This window comes from Pipistrellus hanaki, assembly GCF_964339955.1.
Source record: "Pipistrellus hanaki genome assembly, chromosome: 5".
NCBI lineage: Eukaryota > Metazoa > Chordata > Mammalia > Chiroptera > Vespertilionidae > Pipistrellus > Pipistrellus hanaki.
Genome location: NC_140507.1, coordinates 23,568,942 through 23,584,369, shown reverse-complemented (window position 1 = coordinate 23,584,369; position 15,428 = coordinate 23,568,942). Strand labels below are relative to the sequence as shown.

Below are 15,428 nucleotides of genomic sequence, written 5' to 3'. Positions count from 1 at the left end.
TCCCTCCTTTTTTCTTAATCCTAAGTCCTTAACAGTTAAACTTGACTAAACAAGCCATTAGCTTTAAGATGGTGCTTTCAGATTTTAGGAGTATTTAAATCCCAGTGTTCAATAATCTTTGATGTTCGATCACTTCTTTTCATGTTTTATTTCCTAAGAAGTTGGCCATTGAGGCTCCCAGACAGGTTGTGCTCTCTCACGTGGTAATGGCAAGCCTGGAACACAGGGGGTGGTCCTCAGCCCTCCTCTGTCTCTTGAGATCCTCACTTGCCATCAAAATCACACTTCCTGGTCTAAAATTTCCTGGTGCCATTCTCATCCTGTATGAAAGGACTGGAACATATTTTTTTTTCCCCCTCAAGTCTCCTGGACACCTCAACTCTTTTCGAAGAACTATTCTAATGAACAGATACTTCCTTTATACAGGAAGCACCTACTGGCTGTGCTCTGCCTCTTTGGCTGTTTCTTCCTCAATCGACTGTGGGAAGAGGGATGTATTAGGGTCAACATTTTCTGATCACTGTTTAGTCAATGTGCACTAAAATTAATCTGGCCTTTTCAGTCCAGCTTTGACCTTACTATCCATTTAGAAGGGAAAATAATCTATAATAAGTATTAGCCATTGATTCTGGGAAGAAATTGTATTTGACTTATGCCTTGTATACTTTAAGTGGTTTACCTTATACAGCTAACATCAAGTTAGTCGATATAAAATGAACCTGGCCTTTCCAAAGTCCACCAAGTCAATCACAATAAACGTCTGACTTAATTGAGGCCAGCGGGGGTGGTGATGAAATAAATGAAGGAAAAGCTCAGAAGGTCATCAACAGACCCGGAAAGTTTGAGGGATCAAAGCTATGAATGTGCAGGGCAGTTAATGTGAAGATATCTGGGCAACCTGATGTGCTCTATCCAACATCCATCCTTTCCTTTTTCCTTGTGAACAGTATTCCAATTGTATTCAGGGGTTCACCTCCTCCCCACAGGCCTGAGCTTCAGAGGAGAGAGACCCCACCCCTAGCCTGGAGTTGGATCTGATGGGACTAAGTCCATCACAGAGCCTAGGCCACTTGCCAATGACTGGTTGAGACATGAGCATGTGACACAACTCTGGCCACAGAGACATGAAGGGAAGTGTACTGGGGGAGCTCTGGCAAAGCTTTTCATCTTAGAGAGGATCCCACGGAAGAGTTGGTTTCTTCCTCTTCTGGATGCTGTTGTCATTGGCTATGATCCTTAAATGGCTGCGACCACCTTGTGACCATGGGAAGGGAAGATGAGATTGTAGGCTTACCGGACCAGAGAACACTTGGGCAATAGCAGAGCACAGAGATGAAGGGATTTCAACCCTTAATAACTTCCCTAGCCTCACACTCACTCATCGCTGGAGCTGCCCACTTTAGAAATAGTCAGTATATAACGTAATAAGTTTTCTCATGCCTTAAGGTATTCTGAGCTGGGGACTTTGAGGTCAGGGGCATCCTAAACTAAAGATTCAATTCATTCATTCATTTAATCATTCAACACCTACTTTCTTGGGGGCAGACACTGTACTAAGAGACTCACACAGATATTAAAAAACAAAGTTAGATATTGTTATGTAGCTGGTTTTGCTTGAATAAATGTGAGCAGAAATGGCATGTGTTACTTCTGGGAAGGAACTTTAAGAACCACTATGGTATTTCCATGCTTCCTTTCTTCTGTCATGATGCTGAGGAATTACATGTTGAGAAAGAACTTCCATTCACCTGCCTCTCCAATGACCAGGTTGAGCAAAATCCTACCTCTTTCTTCCCACATTGGATGTGTATCAAGATAAAAAGTAAATAAATTACAGTTTGAGCCATCATGAATTTGAAGTTGTTTATCATCAAGCAAAGCCTGTCTTAGCTGATAAGCACATAAAGAGCTTAGCACAGAGCCTGGCACTCAGTGCACAAAAGCCTACCAGCTGCGGATGGATGCTGCTATAATATTACTGCTTTGTTAGTTGTGGGCCCGCACCTAGAATAGTGAATTAATGTCAGCAGCACCTATCTGGAAATGTACTCAGAATGTGACTGTGTAAAACCTAGTTATTTATAAGTTTATCAAGTAGAGAGGGTACCAGTTAACTATAAAATAAATGATTGTATTCAGAGCTTGGTCTTTAGACCTAAGTACCCTAAAATCCCAAATAAACAAGTCACCTTTAAACAATGCAAGTATGAAGCTTTACTTTTAATATCATAAAGTTAAATGTAGCAGGATCCATTAGAAATTTGACTTCCCTACTGTTAAAAGGAAAAGAGACCCGCCAGCTGGTGTGGCTCAGTGGTTGAGTGATGACCTCCTTGTCGAGGCACATGCCCGGGTTGCAGGACCCATCCGCAGCAGGGGACTACAGTAGGCAGCTGATAGAGATTAGTGGTATTTCTCTCCTGGATGTTTCTATCTCTCTTTCCTTCCCCTCTCTCTAAACAATGGGTAAAACAACATTTAAAGAAGAAGGGGAAAAAAAGAAAAAGAAAAAGAGACCTGAGAAAGAATGGGTAAAATGCTGAAAATATAAGGTTATTAAGGCTATTTGCAAAAATATAGTGATCAGCTCAGTAGGGTCCCATAGTGCCAGTGCTGCTACCGCATCTTTCAGAGGAATCTTGATAATTAGAGATTGTCCTGGGAAGAGGAACTAGGATGGCTATAGTTTAGAAGCAGTTCCTTGAAGACCCTCCACAGGGACAAGTAGGATGTTTTTTTTTAAAATGCTTAAAGAGAAGCCCACTTCATCTGGGTGGGGCCCAAAGGCCCAACAGGGAGCAAAGATGGAAGTGTCTGGGAAAATGAGCTCAGCTCAACACTTGAAAGTCAGGGGAGGGAGTGGCCGGCAGGCCGCACCCCAGACCCCTGCAGACCTGGCAATTCCTGCACCTCCAAACTCCAAGATCCTGGCTATGGTTCTGAACCCAGGAGCTCTGAAGCACCACCGGGTGTGGAACACGGCAAGCTGTAGGTGACCACGCCTGTGAGGGTCTTTGCCATCCTTGCACCAGGACCTGGGGAGAAAGCACTAGCAGTCCCCCTCCCCCTCCTCCACGATTCTGGATTCTCTGCAGGGTCCCATTTTGGGGTTACCATTGACTTCCAGGAAGGACGTGCCATGCGTTCCTCTCTGACCCCAGCTTGGATGTCCAGCTGTGTTTACTGTGGTGACCCTTCGCCCGTAACCCAAGGTACATGAAGCCCTTTGGGAATGGAGCGGAAGGGACACGGAGCAGGCAGGGGAACGCGGGGTCCGAGGAGGTGCCGTCCCCAGAGGCGGCACATATGACAAGGGTCTTGTGAGAGCTCAGTCACACATGTTGGTACTGGGGAGGTCTGTGAATTAAGCCAAAGAGAAACTAAGAGAGACACCAGAAGGGACTTCCTTGATTAGAGATAGTGCGCACCCAGACTACCTACTAACAATATATGTGAGAACATCAGCTGGACCAATTAATCTGCGAATTGAATATCAAGATGGAAAATTCCGATTGGACTGCGTCACCTGTGTCAAGTCCAAGCTGAAGCAATTTGATAGTGTGGTTCACCTGATGAACTTCTATGTTGAGATGTGCGGGGACAGATAAGCTGGTAGGCATAGAAGGCTCCACTCCCGCCCTCCTTCCCCCCTCTCCCTCCTTGCGGGCTCTGTCCACCTGTATCTGGACAAAACCGCTCTACACATCAGCACCACCACTGCAGCATCTCTGCAGATGCACCATCAACAAATGCACCCATGCCATCTGGGCACTGCCTTCACCAAGAAGACTGAAAGATTACTTGGGAGAATATAAATTCCAGGTATAAGTGTTTCTCTTTGTCTAAGCATGACTCATATAGAGTATTTCCGAATGCAGCCACATAAAAGAGAACCCAACCCTGAGTGACAGCTTGTGGATAACTACATATCTGGTATTCTAAGAACAGCTGAATCTCTCTAATCTCTGTGCCAAGAGGTAGCCAGGTCAAGTTCCCGCATATGTGTTCACCTCAGTAATGCATCCCTTCCAAGACCAGGACCAGCTGATCCTTTTAAATTAAAGCTAAACTAGCATTTTTTTTTTTTTTATCAGAATTTCTGAGGTTCCTTTCTTTTTGGTTGAAGTAGGGAAAGGACTCCACGGGGGAGTGCTGAGGAAGGGGAAGGCAACTGAGACAGGCTTCACTTCCATTTTATATGCCTGGTGATCCAAGACTATTTTTGACATGTTATATTTTGCATTCTGATGTACTCAGGGGTTTTGTGAATCAGATATGCATATGCGTGTTTATCCTTCATTTCATGCAATTAACCAAGTCAATAAAAAAAAAAGGGGATCATTAAACCCCATATTTGTCTTTTGACTACATGTTTGGACTTTCTCATGTGAATGAGCACAGTAGTGATCTATTTTAAGGGAGCCTTACTTCAGCAATATTTGAAACTGGTGCAAACAGAAAAGATTGCCTTTTCCTTTAAGGCTAAAGACAAGAATGCCATGGTATACAGGTGCTACTCAACCCCTGTTAAAAAAATCATGTAGATATACTATAGACATTTTAGCCTTTGAAGTAGCTGTATTGCAATCCTGTTGACATGGATTTTATTTATTTATTTATTTATTTATTTATTTATTTATTTCGCAAATGGCTTTAGAAATTTCCAAGTCATCCTTGAATTGTCCAACCATGGACATCAGCAGTTGTGTTCCTCCAGATATGGTGGGATACCTGCCTATTTTTCAAAGTGTTTATTTACTGCAGTTACTATTTGATTAAAATGTGTTAAATAAAAAAAAATGACTTAAAAAAGGAAAGACATTTGACCTCATAATAATTTATCTGCACAACAATAAAATCTTGAAACAGTGAGCTGTCACTCAAATTGTTCTAAAGGAGGATGAATAAACAGTGTGTATATAGAATTCATTCAGAACTTATTGAGGATCTACTGAATGCCATGTGATCAGTGAGGAAGATAAAGATTAATATGATATGATTCCTAATCACAGGGTATTTAATAAAAGTCTGTGATGGGTAAATAAATAAGTACAAAGATAATTTTTTTTTTTTACATTTCTGATAAATTATTTTCCCTTTTTAAAAAAAAGAAATTTTATTGTGTAAAGTATTACAAATAGTAGTACACATGTCTCCTTTTTTTTCTCTATTGACCTTGCCCTGACCTCCCCTACCCTAAGGTACATGCCCTCGTGTCCCCTTCCCTCCCCCCCCCACCCCCCGGCCTTGTGTCCATTGATTATGCTTATATGCATGCATATAAATCCTTCAGTTGATCTCTTACCCACCCACCCCCAATAACCCCCAGCCTTCCTACTGTAATTCGACAATCTGTTTGATGCTTTACTGCCTCTGTATCTATCTTTTTGTTCATCAAGTTATAATGTTCTTTATTATCCATAAATGAGTGAGATCATGTGGTATTTTTCTTTCACTGCCTGGCTTATTTCACTTAACATAATGCTCTCCAGTTCCATCCATGCTGCTGCAAATGGTAAGAATTCCTTCTTTTTTATAGCAGCGTAGTGTTCCATTGTATAGAAATATTATAGTTTTCTAATCCGCTCATCTGCTGATAGGCATTTAGGTTGTTTACAAATCTTAGCTGTTGTAAATTGTGCTGTTTTGAACACAGAGGTGAATCTATCCTTTCTGATTAGTGTTTCTCTTTTCTTAAGATATATTCCTAGAAGTGGTATTACTGGGTCAAATGGCAGTTCCATTTTTAAATATTTGAGGAAACGCCATACTATTCTCCACAATGGCTGCACCAGTCTGCATTCCCACCAGCAGTAAATGAGGGTTCCTTTTTTTCTGCATCCTCTCCAGCACTTGTCATTTGTTGATTGTTGATGATAGCCATTCTGACAGGTGTGAGGTGGTATCTCATTGTTGTTTTGATTTGCATCTCTCAGATGATTAATGACTTAGAGCATGTTTTCATGTGTCTCTTGGCTTTCTGAATGTCCTCTTTAGAAAAGTGTCTATTTAGGTGCTTTGCCCATTTTTTGATTGGATAGTTTAACTTCCTTTTGTTAAGTTGTATGAGTTCCCTGCAAATGTTGGAGATTAAACCCTTATCAGAGATACCATTCGCAAATATGTTCTCCCATGCAGCGGGCTTTCTTGCTGCTTTAAGATAATTATTTTGTATAATTAATTGATACTGGAGAGTTTGTGCAAACTTTTATAAAAATATTAATTCTGCTTTGAATAATCAGAAAATACTGCATGAAAGTTGTATTTGACTGGTTCTAGAATAACAGTTTGGAGTTGGCACTGCAGGGGAGTAAAATATCAATACAGGGAAACTCAGTGGATTTAAAGTCCTCCCAATTCTTTAGAATTTACTCCATCCTGTAAAGGCAATACAAACACAATGGTGATCTAATGGGATAAGACATATAAAATGTATATATGAACTAAAGCCCCCCCCCTCCCACACACACACACCATTTCTTAAAAGCAAATAAAGAAAGCAGCAGCCTGCTTTATTTGGCTGGAAAACTGCTACTCTTGAATGTCACTGATCAAACACTTCAGGTGGATTGTAAAACCCTTCAGAAGCAGGGAGAACATCTGGACTCATTTAATGGTGGGGCTTTACTATGAGGCTTGTGTCCCTGCAGGTTTGCTTAGAAATGTAACTGGGAAAGATGGATGAATTTTGGAAAAGGGATTGGTTTTATTTTGCTCTTCTGAAGATGTGTGCAAGACTGAAATAGCCAGAAGGGATAAGAAGCAGGAAGATGAGTAATCATCTCTATAGCCAGAGTTACTTGGAGGGACCCCTGTAACCAGACATCTCTATAACCCACTTCTGAGAAAAGGAGCAGCAAGCCACTAAAACCTGCAATTCCTTTCTTTTGCCCTAATCCAAAATCAATACAAAAGGGGTTAAGCCCTGAGATTTTAAGATCTATCATACTTGATGGTAAGGAGTAGCAGTGTGATACACCAAGAAGCAGTGGTAAAACAGTCCTAGGCTCAAGCCTGAAGTCCGTTTCCCAGTTCTATGACCTTCAGTGGATTAGTTAACCTATCCAAGCTCCAACAGTTTCATTTGCAAAGGCAATGCAAATATAGATCACGCAGGGCAGCTGCAGGGATTCCACTGATGTGATGTGTCTATATTAGCTTGCTAGCTCAGTACCAGCCACACAGCAGGCACTCATAAACTATAACCATCAGCATTGTTTTACTCTTAGGAAAAATGCAAACAACAACAAAAAAGAAGTTAGGCATTAGTTTGGTCTTACTGGACTTTGGCTTTGAAAATCAATTCAACAAATTTGAGCACATATCCTGTGTGAGGCTCTGATTTAGTGCTGGGGACACAGTGGGAAACAGCCCAGAAAAGTCCCTTCTTCCTTCATGGAGTTATAATCCAGACGATTGACAGCAAGGAAATAAACAAATAAACATGATGCTTTCAGATAAAGATTAGAGCTATGAAGAAATTTAAAAAAGAAAATGGGATACAGCATGTTTGTGCCAGGCATAAGAACTCTGGCTGAATGAACTTCCAACAATTTGGGGAAAGATGTCCATTCCTGAATGATGATATGAAGTCGACACAGAGTGTCAGATTGACCCAGTGACTTTATATTCCACAGTTACACACTTATTTTTTTTAATATTATTGATATTTTATTTTATTTTATTTTATTTTATTTTATTTTATTTTATTTTATTTTATTTTATTTTATTTTATTTTATTTTTACAGAGAGAATGAGAAAGGGATAGAGAGTTAGAAATATCAATCAGATGCCTCTTGCACACCCCCTACTGGGGATGTGCCTGCAACCAAGGTACATGTCCTTGACCTGAATCAAATCTGGGACCTTTCAGTCCGCAGGCCGACACTCTATCCACTGAGCCAAACCAGTTTCGGCCAACGTTACACACTTATAATGTCTTAATGAAGTCAGATACCAGACAAATTAATTCATTCATTTCAAATGGATTCATTTTAGGATGCCAACACTTCTTTTGCTCTCAGGCAAATTATTCATTCACTAAGTATTTCATATATATATATATATATATATATATATATATATATATATAATTTAGACAGTATTTTATATATATATATATTTATATATATAAATATATAAATATATATGTAATTATATATATATATATATATATATAATTTTAGACAGTATTACAGCTGTCCCCCATTTTCCTGTCCTTTGTCCACCCACAAACCTAGCCTTTACCCCACCCCAGGCCTTCATCACACTACTGTCTGTGTCCATGAACTATGCAAGTTCTTTGGTTAATCTCTTTCTGTTCCTTCTACCCATCCCATCTGAGATATGTCAGTCTGTACCATGCTTCCATGCCTCTGGACTTTGAATTTCTAGTTTGATCTTGAAAATACACACTTTGATTTTTAAAAAAATGGCAAGAGGAGATTTCAACAACTGAAGTAGCTGATAAACATTATAGTAAAAACACTTTTGATGTTTCCTTTATCTGAAATGTCATCTTCCCTATCTCTCTGCTGGCTTCTTTCTACCCTTCAAAGTTTGGTTCAAAGTTTTCTTTGTCTTTTTAAAAATATGTTTTTATTGTTTTTTGTTTTTTGTTTTAGAGAGAGGGGAAGGAAGAAGAAAAGAAAAACATTGATGTGAGAGCAGAACATTAATCAGATGCCTCCTGCACCCCCCAATGGGGATGGAGCCTGCAACTGAGGCATGTGCTGGGAACAGAAATTGAACTGGTGACCTCGACCTCTTGGTGCATGGGACAATGCCCCACCAACTGAGCCACACTGTCCAGGGATCAAAGGTCTCCTTTGCATTGAATAGCTTCTTAAGCCGAATTATTAATATCATGATTCCATAGCATTTTATACATGTTTTTATGATGTTCTTTTTGGTCATCATTTTCAGGTCTATCATTTATTGTATTCCCATTATGTACCAGGCAATTTGTAAACATATTACATACATGGTTTTATTTAATACTTGTTACAGCCTTATGAGATAGGCATTATTATTCCAATTTACTGAGGAGGTTAAGAAATTATTTCATCTCATTCAGAAAATAAGACATGGTCCTAAGATTTTTCCTGATGTTGGATTAGGCTCTTTGGTGTGTTGATCCAGGCCTCATGAGTTCTCTGATGCAGGTCAAAGTGAGTCACTGTGCTTGCCTGGCTCTGGGGCGGATCCCTAAGTAGTCTGGTGGGTTGGGTGGGGCCTCCTTAGCCTAGAGGCTGGTTCTGTCACAGGACTCAGACCTTGAATGTCCTTGTTTGGAGCTGCTCTGGAACTGGGATCAGTGGGGGTATCCAGGTCCCAGTCAGGCCTCCACTGGGGTTGGTGCCTATAGCTTGCAGGAGCAGCTGGCTGGCACTTCCTCTCCTCCCAATGCCTCAACTCTGCCTGGGTCTCTGGTCGCCATCCCAAGCAAGAGGAGATATTAAAAAACAACAACAACAACAACAAAAAAAAAACCTCTTAGCCCTGCTTGGCTCTCTAATCTTCCAGCATGGCTGGCTCTTGCTGGGCAGGGCTTCTGCCCAGGCTCCCACCAGGTCCAGATTTCCAAGTTCCCCACGTCCATAGGCAGGGCACAGATTTCCAGCCCAGAGCCAATCCACAGGTAAGGGAAGGGGTGCCTCCTCTTCGCTGGAGGTGGGGAGGATTGCTCTTCTTTCCCAGGGCACTCTGTGTGGTCAGCATCCTGCAATCCACTGAATGTTCTTTCAGAGAATAATAGAATCCTCAGATTCACTGCTAGGTGAACTGTTCAGTTCCCTCCACTGGTCCGGAGGTCTGTGGCTTGGCCCCTCTTGCAGACACCCATCAGGTGTCTTCCCAGTCTGATGCTGTAACCAAGCAATGGCCTTTTGCCAGGATAGTGTGGATCTGAGTCTCCCAGCTGGACTGAATTGCCACTGATTCCCACTGCCAGATGCTATGTGGACTCCCCTTCCCTTCTCTGTTGTTCTGATTTGGGGTTCCCTGTGTGGGGCTGAGACCCCATGCTCCCAGGAGGCAGGGGCTGCACTGCTGCACCTTTCCTGGGGCCTCCCAGCCATGCCATGCATGTTGGTTCATGCACTGCGTGTTCTCCTGCCCCTCTCAGGGCTCCCTGCTCACAATATTTCAGATCAGCTATTTTTAAGCTGGGTTTTCAAGTTGAATGCTCTGCATTTTAGCCACAAGTCCAGTCTGGAGTGGGAGCAAGCGGGCAGAACTTCCCCAGACCGCAGTCATATTGCCTCTCCTCCTAGAATCATAATTATTTTAAACTACAAAATACAAAAGCTGGGCCAATATGTAAGTGAAGTTGAAGCAAGTAAAAATGTTTTCTACAATATTTGTAAAATGATTTGACTACATAAAAACCATTTTTCATGACTTCTACAGATGGTATTATCTTAGAAAGATATTCATTCATCAGGTAAATGTAGCCAATCACAGAGAACTTCAGAGATAGTAGTACATCATAGCTATGCTCCCCCCACCAACCCCCCATTCTTCTGGAATGGCAGAAATACAAATCCTTTTACAGACCACCTTGAAAACTCACCATCAAGACCTTGAAATAATAAGAAGGTAGTATTTAGTATAGAATTAAGTGAGATGAACATAGTTTTCATTCCTGAAATAAGTTTTCTGACAAAACAAGTAGTTGGAGATTGAATGAACAATTGATCATTATCTACATACTCCTTCATTCATGTTAAAAATATGTATTAAATGTCTATTGTGTGCAAGGCTTTAAGCTAGCCTATTGAAATATAACTATAAACCAAAACAGCTCTCGTGTGTATTATCAAGTGAGGAAGGAAGTCACCAATTTAAAAATAACAAAAATTACACCTGTGATAATTGCTTCAAAGAGAAATGTATGATGCTGTGAGAGCCAATAAAAAGAGAAAGAAAAGCCTAGGGAATATAGCCAATAATATTCTAATGTATGTATGGTGTCAGATGAGTACAAGATTTACTGGGAAGCTCCCTTAGTAAATTATATAATGTCTAATTACTGGGATGTACAAATGAAACTAATATTGTATGTCAACTGTAATTGGAAAAAAAATTACATTAAAAAACAAATAATTCATCCATTTACTAGTCCATTGAAGTTATTTTACACCTAAATTTTGCATAAGCCATGGGATTAAGCCATAACTTGACTAGAGACAGGACTATATTTGATCTTTGCATTCCCAGTGCCCCTTTTTTTAATTGAGTGAAAAAAAGAAAAGAAATAAAAGCTCATTAACTGAAGAGGGACTTCAGATTAGTAGAAATAAAAAGTAAAAGAATTTGATAGCTTAATGCTACATGGGAATGGAGAAACATTAGGTGGATTTTGAATCTTTTCTACTTTAATTTCCAGTTTGACTGTCTGATTTGTAATTTATATTTGTTTATAGTTGTCTGTTACCCAGATTGGTTTCTTTCCCATCCTAATGTGCAAATATAATAAATTAAATAGTTATTACATTGCTGGGGTTATCTGTGGTATTTCCGGATGTCTTTAGTGCAACTATGAAAATAAACACTGAACTTCTAAAAATTCTTGCATACTGAGAATTGGATGGCGGGTTTCAGAGATACTTGAGATACCCAGGCTTGTCTTTTCACTCTCAGTTTTGATTTCACAGGGTGGCACTGCTCTGCGGAAGCAGAGAGCTGTGTGTGCAGGCCAATGGGGACTCATAAAGATGCCTAAGAGGCGGAGGAAGAATGACACAGATTACTGTGCATTGGGCCAGACTCAGTGTTATGATCCTCATGGCTTTGGGGAGCTAGTCACGGGGTGGTGGATGTTTTCTTCTGCTTTATAGCTATTGGAAGACCAAGAGAACTGGCTCAAGGTCACAGAAAAAGTGAAGCAAGATTCAGGCTAGTCCTCCATTCTTGAGTGCCAACCAACTCTCCTCTACTGGTAGAGCTCTATCCTGAATTATCTTCTTCCTGCAGATTTGCTCCTCTCCTGTATTAACTCTTTCATTTAGAGGTACTTTTAATCATCCTGCTGAACAAGACAAAAACCTCATTGCTCCATGTGAAAAGCTTCCAGGCTCTGGCAAGTGTCAAAGAATGAGGCAAATGGGTATAGAGGGCCTGTGAAAAACTGCTGTCCTTCAAGTGCAAATTTAAAAAAGAACATATGTTAGTCCAAATTGCTACCCTGGATTATTATCCTTCTCAACTTTTCTTTTTCCCTTAAGCATATGTCATAAAGTTTATTTTGCCCCCTTGAGCCTACCTTTGACATGACTTTTATTTTTTGCTCCCTTCCTCCCTTCTTATAGTCACTGCTCTGATTCCATGTCATCTTCTCTCTCCTACTACTTGACCTTTCTCACTTCAGTTTAGCTGGCACACTTTCCCTGTACCCATCCACTCACTGTCAACAAACTTAGTCCTCTATAGCAGCGTTTTTCAACCGCTGTTCCGCGGCACACTAGTGTGCCGCGAGATGTTGCCTGGTGTGCCGTAGGTGCAGACAAGACAAGAATTTTATAATTTTTCACTATTTTGTTTACTTAATATTTCATAATAAAGTAATTATAAAATACTTTCTTTGTGTTTATTTGATTCCTATTCAAGAGAATTACTTTATATATAGTCAATATAGGCACAGAGTTAAATTTTTTAACATTTTCTAATGGTGGTGTGCCTCGTGATTTTTTTCATGAAACAAGTGTGCCTTTGCCCAAAAAAGGTTGAAAAACACTGCTCTATAGCCCACATGTGACTGCATCTTCACATTGTTTGTAAACTTTGATAGTTCCCCAGTGCTCATAGGCTAAGGTGGAACTCAGCAATCTAATTTTGAGAAACAGCCTCAACTGCTACCCCTCCTCCTCTCTTGTCCTGCACTCCAGAATATCAGACTACTTGCTAGTCTCCAAGTGTGCTCCATAATGGCATTGCTCATTTAGTGTGAGGGATGAACTCCTAGAAATGGAAATGCTACCTGAACCAATCGTATGTGGGGTCATTCAGCCTGGTCTCCCAGGATAGGTATGCCTGACACAATACACAGGCAACGGCTCTTCAGATTGCCTCAAATACTCTGAAGTCATGACATCCCTCTGGCCATAGTTTCTTCTAGGCCATGGGTCACACAACGGTTGGCCAATCATCCCAAGCTGCATGACTGGCCTCATAACATTTAAAGGATGATCTTTATTATTGGTGCCCTAGACCATTCTTAAAGTGACTCAAGAAATAAAGATCACTTTTTAACATCTAACATGGTACTCTTGGTTGTTTTTTTTTTGGATATCTTCAAGACTAATACTGGCAATTCTTTATGGGTCAAACTCATGTCTAGAATACAACATAAATGACAGAAGGAAAGCCCACAGAAGAGAAAACAACAGGCTGAATCAGAAGATTATAGTAAGAAGCTTATTTATTGAGAATTTGCATGAACACTCACTAGTGTATAGTACAATTGGTTAAATATATGATATCTGGCACATAATTCGAGTACAGGGTTCCTAGGCCTGGATGGCAATCAGGGATGATCAGGTTTCTGCCTCCCCACCTCCCCGCCGCCTCCTTCCCTTACTCCCTCAGCACCCCTCCACTGCTGCTGGTCACCTGCCATGTTCCGTGCCAGGGTCAGCACACATCATAGTGAGTGATCAAACTCCCAGTCTCCTGGTCGAACTCCTGAGGGGACACTTTACATATTAGCCTTTTATTAGGCTATGTGTGTGTATGTGTATGTGTGTGTGTGTGTGTGTGTGTGTGTGTGCACATGCGCATGTGTGTGTTTAGAGAAAATAATTTAGAGATATTATGGCAGAGGACTTCATAAATGGGGATACGAGTGTGAATCTGTGCATACTATTCCCTCAGCCTTAGGTGTTCTTATCTTTTTATCCACTTGGTGAGTTCCTATTCATGTCTTAGGCTCTGTATAAACATCAGCTAGACCCTTATTACTCATGGTGTGCTCTATGGATCAGCAGTAGTGCATTTCCTTGGAGCCTGTTGCAAATATAGAATCTCAGATCTCAGCCCAGATCCACAGAGTCAGAATCAGTATTTCAACAAAATCCCATAAAAGCTTAAGAAGCACTGGCCTAATCTTCTCTGAAACCCTCCAGCAAAACAAAAGGCTCTATGTCTACACAGTTGGTGTTTAGTCTTCATCACATTGTATCACAATTAGTTGCTTATATGAACCTAAAACAGGTGGAGGCCCTTCACAATGTTTGCTAAAACACCTGAGGGCATATTAATCCAGAGGTCTGCTATTGATTATGATATCTGTAATAATACATTCTAGATTAGTTGACCCAATTTCCTTCTCTCCTTCAGAAGTTTGAAAAGCCAAAAATATGATTGTTTAGTCTCCCTTACAGCCAGATATGGCCATGTGACAGTCTTAACAATGAGAAATAAACAGCAGTTGGCTTTTGCTAGTAACTCTTGATGTGTTGAAATGATTATCAATTAGTTTGGTGGTAATTGAACTGAATGCATTTCTCACCAGTACAGTGTCTGATCAATCAAAGAGGCAAATCAAATTTGTTCTCTTTACAAGTCCTGGCTGAGGTTCTATAGGTGGAATAGAATCAAGTGTTAGAACCATCACTATTTGGTTGTTTCTTTCTTTCTTTTTACATTCTATTTCCCTAAATAATTAAGGATAACATTTACTCCCAATATTCCTCCAATGAGAAACAAGAACCTGGAACATGTAAAATTTTCACAACTTGAAATTTTGGCAAATGCATCCATCTTGGACCATCAAAGAAATTAGTTAAGACCTCTGGTCAGTATCAGAACAGAAACCTCTCCCTTGCCCTTCTTGATGTGGCTGTCACAAAAATGGAAGAGGCAGCCACATGAGGAAGTTTAAAAATACGGGAATTATGTTTGTTTTAATGGGAGCTTTGTGAAAACACCTCTCTTTCAGTTATGTTTAAATCCAGCATGCTGCCTGACCCCAATGGCATGAGGATGCTTTGGGTTATTACAATCTCTCAATATATCCCATTGTATTGAGAAGAGAATTAATTTGCTTGAATAATGAAGTATCAAAGAGCAAGTGCTCATGGGAAACTCAGAAGGCCACATTCTCTAAGATGTGAAGTTGTGTTATGTTCCTTAAACAGCTTCAACTCAGCACTTTGCTTCTCAAATATCCCGTCCCACTCTCCCCTCTCCCCGCCAATCAGAATCACATGGGTGGCTTGGCAAAGCACAAAATCATGGGCTCTACTCCCAGAGTTTCTGATTCGCTGAGCTAGGTAGTGGCCTTGATAATTTGCATGTCTAACAATTTCCCAAGTGATGCTGATCCAGGGCCACTGCCTTTAGTCAAAACTTTCATCCCATCACACCAGCTAACTGCTTAGTTGTCAATCCTAATTTTTTAAAAAGCAGTGTGACTTAGTCACATAGCT

General features: G+C 40.5%; 1 pseudogene across 1 annotated transcript; it reads left to right on the top strand.

Moving 5' to 3' along the window:
* The first annotated feature begins 2,804 nt into the window (after window positions 1–2,804).
* Window positions 2,805–3,828, top strand: LOC311622644 (suppressor of cytokine signaling 2-like; annotated as a pseudogene). The gene is made up of 2 exons: window positions 2,805–2,992; window positions 3,333–3,828. The product of its transcript is annotated as a suppressor of cytokine signaling 2-like (transcript).
* The last annotated feature ends 11,600 nt before the right edge of the window (window positions 3,829–15,428 follow it).